The sequence below is a fragment of the Temnothorax nylanderi genome, unplaced genomic scaffold, assembly GCF_030848795.1.
Source record: "Temnothorax nylanderi isolate EJ_2023f unplaced genomic scaffold, tnyl_v1.0 TNYL_tig0339_pilon, whole genome shotgun sequence".
Lineage (NCBI taxonomy): Eukaryota > Metazoa > Arthropoda > Insecta > Hymenoptera > Formicidae > Temnothorax > Temnothorax nylanderi.
Genome location: NW_027249401.1, coordinates 135119 through 147500, shown reverse-complemented (window position 1 = coordinate 147500; position 12382 = coordinate 135119). Strand labels below are relative to the sequence as shown.

General features: G+C 38.5%; 1 protein-coding gene and 1 long non-coding RNA gene across 3 annotated transcripts in view; both read right to left on the bottom strand.

Moving 5' to 3' along the window:
- Positions 1-12382, bottom strand: part of LOC139781458 (uncharacterized) — a 176323-nt gene that overhangs the window by 41562 nt on the left and 122379 nt on the right. The window lies entirely within an intron of this gene.
- The window catches only part of LOC139781459 (uncharacterized), an 82275-nt gene continuing 73634 nt past the window's right edge, over positions 3742-12382 (bottom strand). The window contains exon 2 of the long non-coding RNA XR_011720545.1: positions 3742-4661. This is a non-coding gene — a long non-coding RNA (uncharacterized lncRNA). The remainder of the gene's footprint in view (positions 4662-12382) is intronic.

Genomic DNA, 12382 nt, shown 5'->3' with positions numbered 1-12382 from the left:
TGTGTGTACTGAATAATCCGTTTAAGTAATATGTTTTTACCTCTTTATTAGTTTTTTCGAATACGTTTCAGAAAAATGTACCACCTTGGATAATTTGATCAAAGAACAAAATATAATTACAAACAATTACAAACAAAAAATATATATAAATATTTTGATAGTTGTTATGCAATCAAATAACAATTACTACAGTATTTTAATGTTTTGAAATTATTTTATAAGATAATAAATAAATACATAAAATTCGCTAAAACTGCATATTAAGGACGACCTCTTTTTTTAATTAGTTCATATATTTAAAAATAAGGTAATTATTTACAATAGGGCTTTTTCCGAATTTTGATATTTTCTTGCGGCTCTCTTGGTGAAAACCTTTGTTGTGACTCTGACAATGATAACACAGGCACACAAAAAAAAAAGTGTCTTGGCCGAGACACTATACTAGTGTATTCCTATGTACTTTTTCCCGCTGAATCCGAATCCGAAGTCAGAATTGTCAGATTGGCTAAAATTTATGAGATAACCACAAAAAACAATTTTTTTGTCTTTAATTCGTGTTTTTGAGCATTTTTTTGTGGTTATCTCATAAATTTTAGCCAATCTGACAATTCTGACTTCGGATTCGGATTCAGCGGGAAAAAGTACATGGGAATACACTAGTGTAGTGTCTCGGCCAAGACACTTTTTTTTGTGTGCCTGTGTAATCAATCGGGGGAACCCGAAAAACATGTACCCTACCTATATTTTAATCTATTTTTTTTTAAGTATTGTTCAATTTTCCATGCAAACGTTTAATTTTCTTTGGTATTTATGCATAAAAGGGACCCTCTCTCCGATTTGGTTTATTTTTAAATATGTTGTTGGGGGAGTCTTCCCGAATCATTTCATATATATATAAGGGTCGGACTCAAATAGCTTCGGAGATATATGCCTTCGGCCCCCCTTGCACCCCCCCCCGCGCGCGCGCGCGCGCGCGTGTGTGTGTGTGTGTGTGTGTGTGTGTGTGTGTGTGTGTGTGTGTGTGTGTGCGTGTGTGCGTGTATTCCGGCATGTCGGAAAAAATAGGTATAAAAATAAATTTAAAAAATTGGTAAAAAAATTGGTAGGGTACATATTTTTCGGGCTCCCCCGATTGATTACACAGGCACACAAAAAAAAGTGTCTTGGTTGAGACACTACACTAGTGTATTCCCATGTACTTTTTTCCGCTGAATCCGAATCCGAAGTCAGAATTGTCAGATTGGCTAAAATTTATGAGATAACCACAAAAAAATGCTCAAAAACACGAATTAAAGGGAAAAAAAATTGTTTTTTTTGTGGTTATCTCATAAATTTTAGCCAATCTGACAATTCTGACTTCGGATTCGGATTCAGCGGGAAAAAGTACATGGGAATACACTAGTGTAGTGTCTCGGCCAAGACACTTTTTTTTTTGTGTGCCTGTGTTATCACTGTCGGAGTCACAACAAAGGTTTTTACCAAGAGAGCCGCAAGAAAATATCAAAATTCGGAAAAGGCTCTATTGTAAATAATTACCAAAAATAATACGGTAAATTTTTACAATTAGGGCCCCAACGAGAAATAAATTGAAAAGAGGTAAATTCTATGTATTTTTGCCCCCCGAATCCAAAACTGTTTGATAAAAGGTAATTATGCAGTAATAGGGACCACCCTCCGATGACCTTGACCTTGACATATGTTGTCAAGGTCACCCTCCTGAGTGACCTTCGGAAGGTTTTAGCCGTCGCTCGTTATTCGTTAAAAAGTTATTAACAAAAAAAGTTTGGAAAATATAGCAGTTATTTTAAGTATTGAGAGGCATAAACGACCAATATTACGTCTTTTTTTTTTAAGTAGAGAATATCTCGTTTCGCGTGAAAGTTGCTGCTTTCTTAGTACTAGGTTAGTGACGCGCTTTAAAAGTATTTAAGTGTTTAAAGCGCGTCATTAACCTATGTAGGTTAGTGACGCGCTTTAAAAGTATTTAAGTGTTTAAAGCGCGTCAACTAACCTATGTAGGTTGGTGACGCGCTTTAAAAGTATTTAACTGTTTAAACCTGCACATCTTAATCTTACAATGGCATACTCAGTCCAGCAATTAAACAATAATCCGTGGCTTGCGATTCAGGACATTATTGGCAATGCAAATACGTGGCCGAAATTTATACGGCAAATGTTCTGGGATAAAAATTTTACGGATCATAACCGAATGATTATTGTCAATTTTGCATATATAAATGGGGTATCGAAAGAATTTTTGCATGATGTATTAGCTTTCACGCTAAAAAATGCATACACAGCTGAGAGGAAGCGCAATATTGAGTATAGATATCGATATTTAAATCATGAGGTAATTATTTCAATATTAATTGATAACTATAGTAAACAAGTATATTGTTTTTAATTCTTTGTAGCAATTGGGACAAATGCGACGCAGCCGTGTGTACAGTTACAGCCTTTTCGATAGAGAAATGTTAGATCTTAATATAAATCCAATAAATAAATAAAATTGAATGTATTATTTTGAAGTTGTAATTTTCATTAAAGCAGATATTTTGTATTTAACTATTTAAAGCGCGTCATTAACCTATGTAGGTTAGTGACGCGCTTTAAAAGTATTTAAGTGTTTAAAGCGCGTCAACTAACCTAAACCGTTAAATACTTTTAAAGCGCGTCACTAATCTACATAGGTTAGTTGACGCGCTTTAAACACTTAAATACTTTTAAAGCGCGTCAACTAATTAAACAGTTAAATACTTTTAAAGCGCGTCACTAACCTACATAGGTTAGTTGACGCGCTTTAAACACTTAAATACTTTTAAAGCGCGTCACTAACCTAGCACTAAGAAAGCAGCAACTTTCACGCGAAACGAGATATTCTCTACTTAAAAAAAAAGACGTAATATTGGTCGTTTATGCCTCTCAATACTTAAAATAACTGCTATATTTCCCAAACTTTTTTTGTTAATAACTTTTTAACGAATAACGAGCGACGGCTAAAACCTTCCGAAGGTCACTCAGGAGGGTGACCTTGACAACATATGTCAAGGTCAAGGTCATCGGAGGGTGGTCCCTATTACTGCATAATTACCAACCAAATATTCGAGTTTAATGTTTTTTTTTTTCATTTTCTCAACGATATCTTAAAAAATGCAAGCGACCCCCAAATTTTATCAACAGTTTTGGATTCGGGGGGCAAAAATACATAGAATTTACCTCTTTTCAATTGATTTCTCGTTGGGGCCCTAATTGTAAAAATTTACCAAATACTTCTTTGTTCACAAATCAGGGGATATGATCATTATCATTTTTGTTTTAAGTTATTCCCCATTAAAGTCACTTTAAATTATTTATAGTGTTTATACAATCCCATCTCCCCGGTAAAAAATTTTTCATAAGTAAATCATATAACTTTATAAAATTATATAGAAATTATATATAATTTTATATAATATTGGCTGTACTCCTATATATAATTGTATATAGCAAATAAGTATTTTCTTTTATATACAAATTATATATAAATAATGTTTCATGTACAATTTGACATGATTATACATGAGTTGTTATAATTTATATATAAATTTATATATAGTAAACCCTCGTTAACACGAACTCAAAGGAACCGGGATTTGAGTTCGTGTTAACCGGGTGTTCGGGTTAACGAAGAAATCTTGCCCCTGGTTAACACGAATTCGTTCGTGTTAATGAGGTCAACTAAAAAAAATGTAGTAGATAGTATTGGATATGATATATTCTTTATTATTTATACAGCAACTTAAATAAAATATAACTTTTACAAACTTGGAATCTCCACAACCAACCACTTAAACAATTAAAATTTTTGACACCTAAATTATCTGCTATAGATATCGCTTTTTCCTGAATTAGCGGTCCACTTATTAGAATATTTGAAACTCGCATATGATTAACCAATTTAATAATTCAGTTTTGACATCTTCATGTTGTGCTCTGCGAATGCGTTTAACTTTCGGAGTAACGGTTTCTGATGCAATTGTCTCATATATTAATTCCTTATTTTTTATTATCGTTAAGAGCGTTAATTTAGGAATATTAAAATATTTAGCGATCTCAGTTTTTTATTTTAATCCACGATCAACTTCTTGTAATATTTCAACTTTCCTTTTCAAATCAATACACGTTTACTTTTGTTTGCTCATCGTGGAAAACTAACAAGGCGTTTTTATTTTGATAAATGTGTGTAAAACATCATAATATACATGTATATCACAATATAACATTGTTTACATATTACTCAATACTCATACGTCACTCGCGCCGAAGAATTTCCTCTGCACGGACCAAAAAGTAGCTCGAAGTTTGTGTTAACCGGGGGATAGGTCTATAAGAACCTGTACAACTTTGCCGGGATCCAAATTTTAGTTCGGGTTAACCGAGTGTTCGTGTTAACCGGGTTCGTGTTAACGAGGGTTTACGGTAAGGCCTTAGGACACCTGCGTTATTCTTTGACAGATGTACCGCCCCAGTCAAACTCCCCGCCTGGCAGTGTCCTCGAATCGGATCACGCGGGAGTATTAACGGCGATTGGCCGCGAGGCCTCACGCCACTCTGACACGCTTGGCTCTAGAACACCGTGACCGCCGGGGCACGAAGCCCTCGGGGCACGCGCTCCGCCTAACCTTATATATAAAAAGCATTTCTCCTCATAGATTATAATAAATCCAAAAATCCAACCTAAGTGGTAGTAGTTCATAATTTCTTCTTAAAAATATAAAAAAAAATTATTATATCACAAAATTGCATTACCTAACTCAACCCAAGTGATATGTATTTAAAAAAATATATGAAATCTTTAAATTGCGAAAATTGCGCTGCTTTTTTACTCTCATCGTATTCTTCCCCAAATTAGGTTTATTGCTTTTTTATTCAATCAAAAATTTTAGTACTTTATTAAATTTTGAGGTCTAGCAACGTCAAGTTATTTTACAAGAAAATTTTTTTTATTTTATTTTAATTAAATATTTTCATTTTGTACTGTTACCTCTTTAATTCTTTGTGATTAAAATAATTCTTTGTAATATTATAATTTTGTTAAGGAGAATTAAAGTTACTACCACTTAGTTGGAATAGAAAGACCCTTTTGAATAAAAATACAAAGATATATAGGTACCACTTGGGTTTTATTTTTTTAAAGTAGTTGTACAACAATTATTTTTCAAAGCAATATATATTTTCTTTGTAAGTGGCATTTTTAATACATACCACTTGGGTTGAGTTAGGTAACGCAATTTTGTGATATAATTTTCTTAAGGAAAAGTAAAGCTACTATTTAGGTTGGATTTTTGGATTTACAACATTCATTGCGTGTGTACTTGGCACCTTCTTTTGAAAAAGGTAATTTTGTACTAATATCATACATTTTGTATTGATAAGCAGGGAACGGTAAAAAAATTTTCATTTTTAATTTTTTTAATTATTCACAAAATTAGCAATAACAACAAATTAAATTTTCATTAAATTAGCAAATTAGTAATTAGTCACAAAAATGACTAATTATGTAAAAATTTATATTAAAAAAAATGAATTATCCATTACTTATAAAATTGGTAATTTGTTAGAGAAAAATGTCTAGTTACGTGAAAATTAGTATTTAGGTAAAAATAAATTGATTTTTTTTTAAATTGGTAATTAGTAAAAATAAATTCTGTAACGTAACGGGACCCATAACACATTCAAACGGCGCGGTCTTAAGGCAGCGTTAACCGGCACGACGGCGGCGCTACTAGTAATGAGAAGAGGGCCCGTAGGATGGCGCGAGGTCGGTACAAGAGAGGATCGAGACAAGAGCGCGAGTCAGTATGCATCGAAAAGTAAAACGAAATATAGAGGTTATTTTCTAAATCTTAAAACCAGAGTCAGTGTTTTCGATCTTCCCGTCCATACATCCGAACTTTGTTTCGAGCGTCTGAAACCTGAGCATCCCACTACACGTAAACTCGCTCGTGACACGTCGGCCCGATCGACGTACGCGACGTTACAATTCTTTATTATTAAAATAATTAATAGTAGTAATTATATAAAACGAGGGCAACCTCACCGATTTCAATGACCTTGACATACGTTGTCAAGGACGTGATCCTGAGAAACTTTTCCTTATAACTTAATCGGCAATCATTGCTTATTTAAAAGTTATGAACAAATGTAACTGAAAAATATAACAGTTTATGTCAGTGCTAAGAGAAGTAATTTACTGATATGTATGTATAGACAGTACACATGTACTGGGGATACCGCCCCTCCCACGCAGACAGGGATGGGTGGGGGTATATCTCGGTTCGCGTGGAAAGTTAAAAACCTGAATCGTACAATGATAGACCTTGTTTTGCCCTATAAGCAAGCCGGGGTGGGGTGGGGTGAACTTCGCTTGAATATAATCCAAGGTCTAACCCAACCCAATTGTTGTACAAATGAAAAACTTTCCACGCGAATCGAGGTCCAACCTTACTCACCTCTGCCTACGGGGGAGAGGCGGTAGCCCTATGTGTGTACTGTCTATACACACATATCAGTAAATTACTTTCCTTAGCACTGACATAAACTTGGAAAGGACCCCGCACAAAACCATAGAAAAAAGCCGTTCTGTCGAATTGGCTAAAACTTTGGAATCGGTAGTTTATGTGATGCTGATCAAAAGTTTCAATGGGCGCGAAGTCCGAAAATGGCCAGTTTTCTAGATACGAGAGGTCAAAAGTTGGGAATATGGCCAACAGATCTAGCTTACATGGGTTATCTACGCACGCATCGACGGCACTCATTGAGACGGAACTTGTTCCGCATTGAGACGGGACTTGTTCAGAGGATGTGTGAAGACTGTCAGGATAAGCAATAGCTACGACGGAACTCGATCTGGCCGTATCAGTAACTTGGCCATATTAGCTGCACGAATGTTGCGTAGCTATTGCTTATCCTGACAGTCTTCACACATCCTCTGAACAAGTCCCGTCTCAATGCGGAACAAGTTCCGTCTCAATGAGTGCCGTCGATGCGTGCGTAGATAACCCATGTAAGCTAGATCTGTTGGCCATATTCCAACTTTTGACCTCTCGTATCTTGAAAACTGGCCATTTTCGGACTTCGCGCCCATTGAAACTTTTGATCAGCATCACATAAACTACCGATTCCCAAAGTTTTAGCCAATTCGACAGAACGGCTTTTTCCTATGGTTTTGTGCGGGGTCCTTTCTCAAACTTTTTTTGTTCATAACTTTTAAATAAGCAATGACCGCCGATTAAGTTATAAGGAAAAGTTACTCAGGATTACGTTCTTGATAACATATGTCAAGGTCATTGAAATCGGTGAGATTGCCCTCTTTCTGTATAATTACCATGAACAATTAATCTCCGGTAAATTACTTATTTTAAAAATTATTAATTGGTTTAATATAAATAATTTAATTATTGCTATGTAGTTTAAAATGTAGTTTAAAAAAATAATTATGTTAATGTTATACAGAGTGATTCGGAACAAATCTATTGTCCCGAAAATGTCGAATTTCTGACTCAATTCTGAGACGATTTCTTTTTCCAGCAAAATTTTCGCCGAAGCTTAGTTTACGAGTTATAAAATATTATGGGCCGAGTACAGGAGGTAGGCGTGACTCATCGACGCGGGCGCAACTCACCGTCCGCTGGATGTAATCCTTTAGCATTGACATTTTCGGGATAATAGGGTTGTTTCAAATTACCCTGTATATATATATGGGACATTCCACGTCAACTGAGACAGAGCTATGCCCAAAATTTGTCACGACCAAAAAAATCGTTCCTGGGCTCAAAATGTTCGTACTCTCATGTACTTTCGAAGGTCACATGGCGCTTGCGGAAAATTCAAAATGGCGGTCAATAGGGAGCCCATTAACCCCATTAAATATCACATTTTATCCGGAAAATGACGATCCCCAAAATTTGTCACGACCAAAAAAATCGTTTTAGGGCTCAAAATGTTCGTACTCCTATGTACTTTTGAAGGTCACATGGCGTTTGCGGAAAATTCAAAATGGCGGATTAAATATGGCCGCCCGTAAAGAAATGTCACTTGATTCGGATGAAACTCGGTACTAGGGGGTTTTCGAGGTCGCTAATTCCAAATATAAAGTCGAAATTTAGAAATTCAAAATGGCGGATTAAATATGGCCGTCCATAATGCAGAAATGTCACTTGATTCGGATGAAACTCGGTACTAGGGGGTTTTCGAGGTCGCTGATTCCGAATGTAAAGTCGAAATTCGGAAATTCAAGATGGCGGTCAATAGGAAGCCCATTAACCCCATTAAATATCACATTTTATGCGGAAAATGACGATCCCCAAGTTGATGATCATCATTCATTGAATCGTTGTTTGTATCTTGAACATATTTCATATAACATAAAATTGTAATTATGTGGAAAGCTCTCTGCGTTTACCAGGGTTGAGACTGTCTTCAATATCAATATTTGAAGCCCGCATTACTTTCTTTTTTTATTTATTTTTTATATTTTATTATTTTTATTTTTAAATTTTTAAAATTTTTTTAATTTTATTTTGTTATTCGTTTGATTAAATATGATAAGATTATATAAGATGTACAATTTTATAACGTTTAATATTGAACAACTGCAAGTGCCTCTTTGTCTCAACCCTGGTAAACGCAGAGAGCTTTCCACATAATTACAATTTTATGTTATATGAAATATGTTCAAGATACAAACAACGATTCAATGAATGATGATCATCAACTTGGGGATCGTCATTTTCTGCATGAAATGTGATATTTAATGGGGTTAATGGGCTCCCTATTGACCGCCATCTTGAATTTCCGAATTTCAACTTTACATTCGGAATCAGCGACCTCGAAAATCCCCTAGTACCGAGTTTCATCCAAATCAAGTGACATTTCTGCATTATGGGCGGCCATATTTAATCCGCCATTTTGAATTTCTAAATTTTGGCTTCATATTTGGAATTAGCGACCTCGAAAACCCCCTAGTACCGAGTTTCATCCGAATCAAGTGACATTTCTTTACGGGCGGCCATATTTAATTCGCCATTTTGAATTTTCCGCAAACGCCATGTGACCTTTGAAAGTACATGGGAGTACGAACATTTTGAGCCCTAAAACGATTTTTTTGGTCGTGACAAATTTTGGGGATCGTCATTTTCCGGATAAAATGTGATATTTAATGGGGTTAATGGGCTCCCTATTGACCGCCATTTTGAATTTTCCGCAAGCGCCATGTGACCTTCGAAAGTACATGAGAGTACGAACATTTTGAGCCCAGGAACGATTTTTTTGGTCGTGACAAATTTTGGGCATAGCTCTGTCTCAGTTGACGTGGAATGTCCCATATATACAACCTTTCATTTTTTACAAATATACATGTGTATACTTATGTGTATTTGTATGCGTATATATCTAAGTGTTGTCTCTTATTAGGCGAGTCCGGGAGTGCGCGGCGCGAACGCGAGAGTTCCTCGGCGCAGAGCGCAACATTTTGGGGGCTCGTCCGGGATCGGACGGGTAAGAGCGAACGAGCGAGGAACTCGATGACGAGCACCGAGTCATCGACAGCTCCTACGACAAGGAAAAGAGCGCGGATGGCGACTCCAAGGCCGAGTGCCCCACAGCTCGAGGCGGAGATAGAAATTCCCCGAGCCGGCCCGAGAGCTCCTCAGCTGTCAGCGGAGACGGAGATCCTTCGAGCCATGCTGCAGGAGATGCGGCAAATGCGCAAGGAGTACGCAGTGTTGTTGCGGCAGCGGAATGCGGAGCTTCCGAGTCAGGATCGCATACAGATAAGTCCTTCCGATAACAGAGCTTACGGAGATTCGGGGTCGCGAGACGCGTTCGCGGTAGTGAATCGCGGAGAAGAAGACCCGCGTCGCGATATAGAATGGGAACAGAACCTCAAATTAAAGCCCGACACGTATGACGGGACAATCCCGTTGCGTGAATTTTTCTCGCAATTCGAATTAATTACTCGGGCGAATAGATGGAATGACGCGTCAAAAACGATTATCTTAGCCTCTAGTTTAAGAGGAAAGGCGCGTTTTATTCTTGAAAATGTCCAAGATTTAGAAAATTCCATTGGAAACGGTTTATGGCAGTTCACTGTAATGCCTTTTGGTTTGTGTAATGTCCCCGCGACATTCCAGTGTTTGATGGAAAAAGTTTTAAAAGAATTATTGAGAGTGATTACTAATATTATTATACCTAAATGAGTTTCGTACTTCGCGCTTATGCCCAATGCTGCCCTTGATACTGATTGGTCGTAGATAACGCGAGAATAACTTAATACGCTCTCACTTCTCCCCCTTTCTTTTAGATGAAGCAAAACCGTCGTCTGAGTAACGCGAGCTTTACAAGTTTCTTAACCAAGATTGTATTCACTACTAAATATATATTCTCTTTATTGTGCAATCAAAGGTGCAGTTGTTCTTTTAATATTGTTAAATCGAGTGAACGATTTCGCGACTTTCGCGCAGATAGCTTGCTAGGAGAGTAAAGGAAATGAACACCTTAATTATGCGCAAATAATACTTTTTATTATGTCGATCGTACACCAGCTCGTGTCACGAACGACGACAAGACTGACCGCGAAAAGACGACGCGCTCGCAAGACGCTCGGCTCCTTGTGACGACACACTCGTGTGTTTTCGGGACCGTTCGTTGCGCGCATGATCGGACATATATATATGCACACGCTAGTCAGGCATACTCAACACTTCCGCCGTTTGACTGGTTGTGTACACCTTCACGCATACCCATACTTTCACGCAGACGCCTGAAATTTTCCTTTGGTAACGCTTTCGTTAGTATGTCCGCTTTTTGCATTTTTGACGGAACATATTCGACTCGAATTTCGGCCTTCTCGATCATCTCGCGGATGTGATGGTATCGGACGTCGATGTGCTTGGTCCTCTCATGGAACTCGGGATTTTTCGCTATTTGTATAGCACTTTGGTTATCTACGTACAAGATAGTGGCGCTATCACAACGACATCCGATATCATCTAACAGGTTTCGCAGCCATACAGCCTCTTTCGCGGTGGACGACGCGGCAACGTACTCGGACTTTGTGGTACTCAGTGTTACCATTTTCTGACGTCGAGATGACCACGTGATTGGTCCGTTCGCGAGGCTGAACAAGTACCCGGTCGTAGATCTGCGGGTTTCTAGATCTCCAGCGTAATCCGAGTCTGAAAAGCCGATTAACTTAGACTCGCTTCCGCCGTTTCTATACTTGATGCCTATGTCTACCGTACCAACTAGATAAGCGAAAATTCTTTTCACAGCTCGCCAGTGACTTAGATCGTGGTTATTTAGGAACTTGCTAGCGCTATTTACCGCGAACGCGATGTCGGCTCTCGACACGATCGCGACAAACATCAGCGAACCCACGGCTTCGCGGTAGGGCACGCTTCTCACATTCTCACTCTCGTCTACCGGACACAGGGTTACATGAGGGTCGGCCGGCACAGCCAGAGGCTTCGCTTCGCTCATACCGAATCTCTTGAGAATACGCTTGACGTACGCGCTTTGATGTATGAACACCGACTTTCTTTCTCGATCGCGATCTATTTGCAGTCCTACGAAACAGCTCCCATCGCTCTGCGTAATCTCGAATTCTTGACTCAACATCGTTGTGATACGCTCGAGAATTTCTTTAGATTTACACGCGACAAGACCGTCGTCGATAAATAACGCGAGATATACCCTAAAATCCTCGTAATGATCGGTGTAGATACATTTGTCCGCACTTGTTTCTTTGAAATTAAATTGTCGCAGAAAGCGATACTGCGATTCCAGCACCGAGGTGCTTGCTTCAAACCGTATAGCGACTTGTTGAGTCGACACACCACACTCTCGCCGGTACCCGCACACTTTTCCACTTCGAGCCCTTCAGGTACCTCCATGTGAATTTCCTCGTCCAAGTTCCCGTAAAGGAACGCCGTCTTCACATCGAACTGTGTGAGTTCGAGGTCCTCTTGAGCGACGAGTGCTAGCAGTAGGCGCAGAAAGTCGTACCTCACCACTGGTGAGAACGTCTCTGTGTAGTCTATCCCCTCTCTTTGTTGGAATCCTCTTGCACAGAGGCGAGCTTTGTAGCGATACACGCTCCCGGTTGCGTCTCGCAACTTTTTAAACACCCACTTGGAGTCTATGGTTTTCTTCTTTTCTTGTTTCGGAACGATTGTCCACGTGGTGTTTCTCCGGTGTGCTTCCAGTTTCTCGTGAACTGCTGCAACCCACTTCGCTGACTCTGGTCCGGTTGTAGCTTCTTTGAAGTTCGCGGGAGGTTCGTACTCTGCCAGGTTTACTTCGTATTGGTCGTACCTCGCTGGCGGTCGCAGTAGTTCTCGCC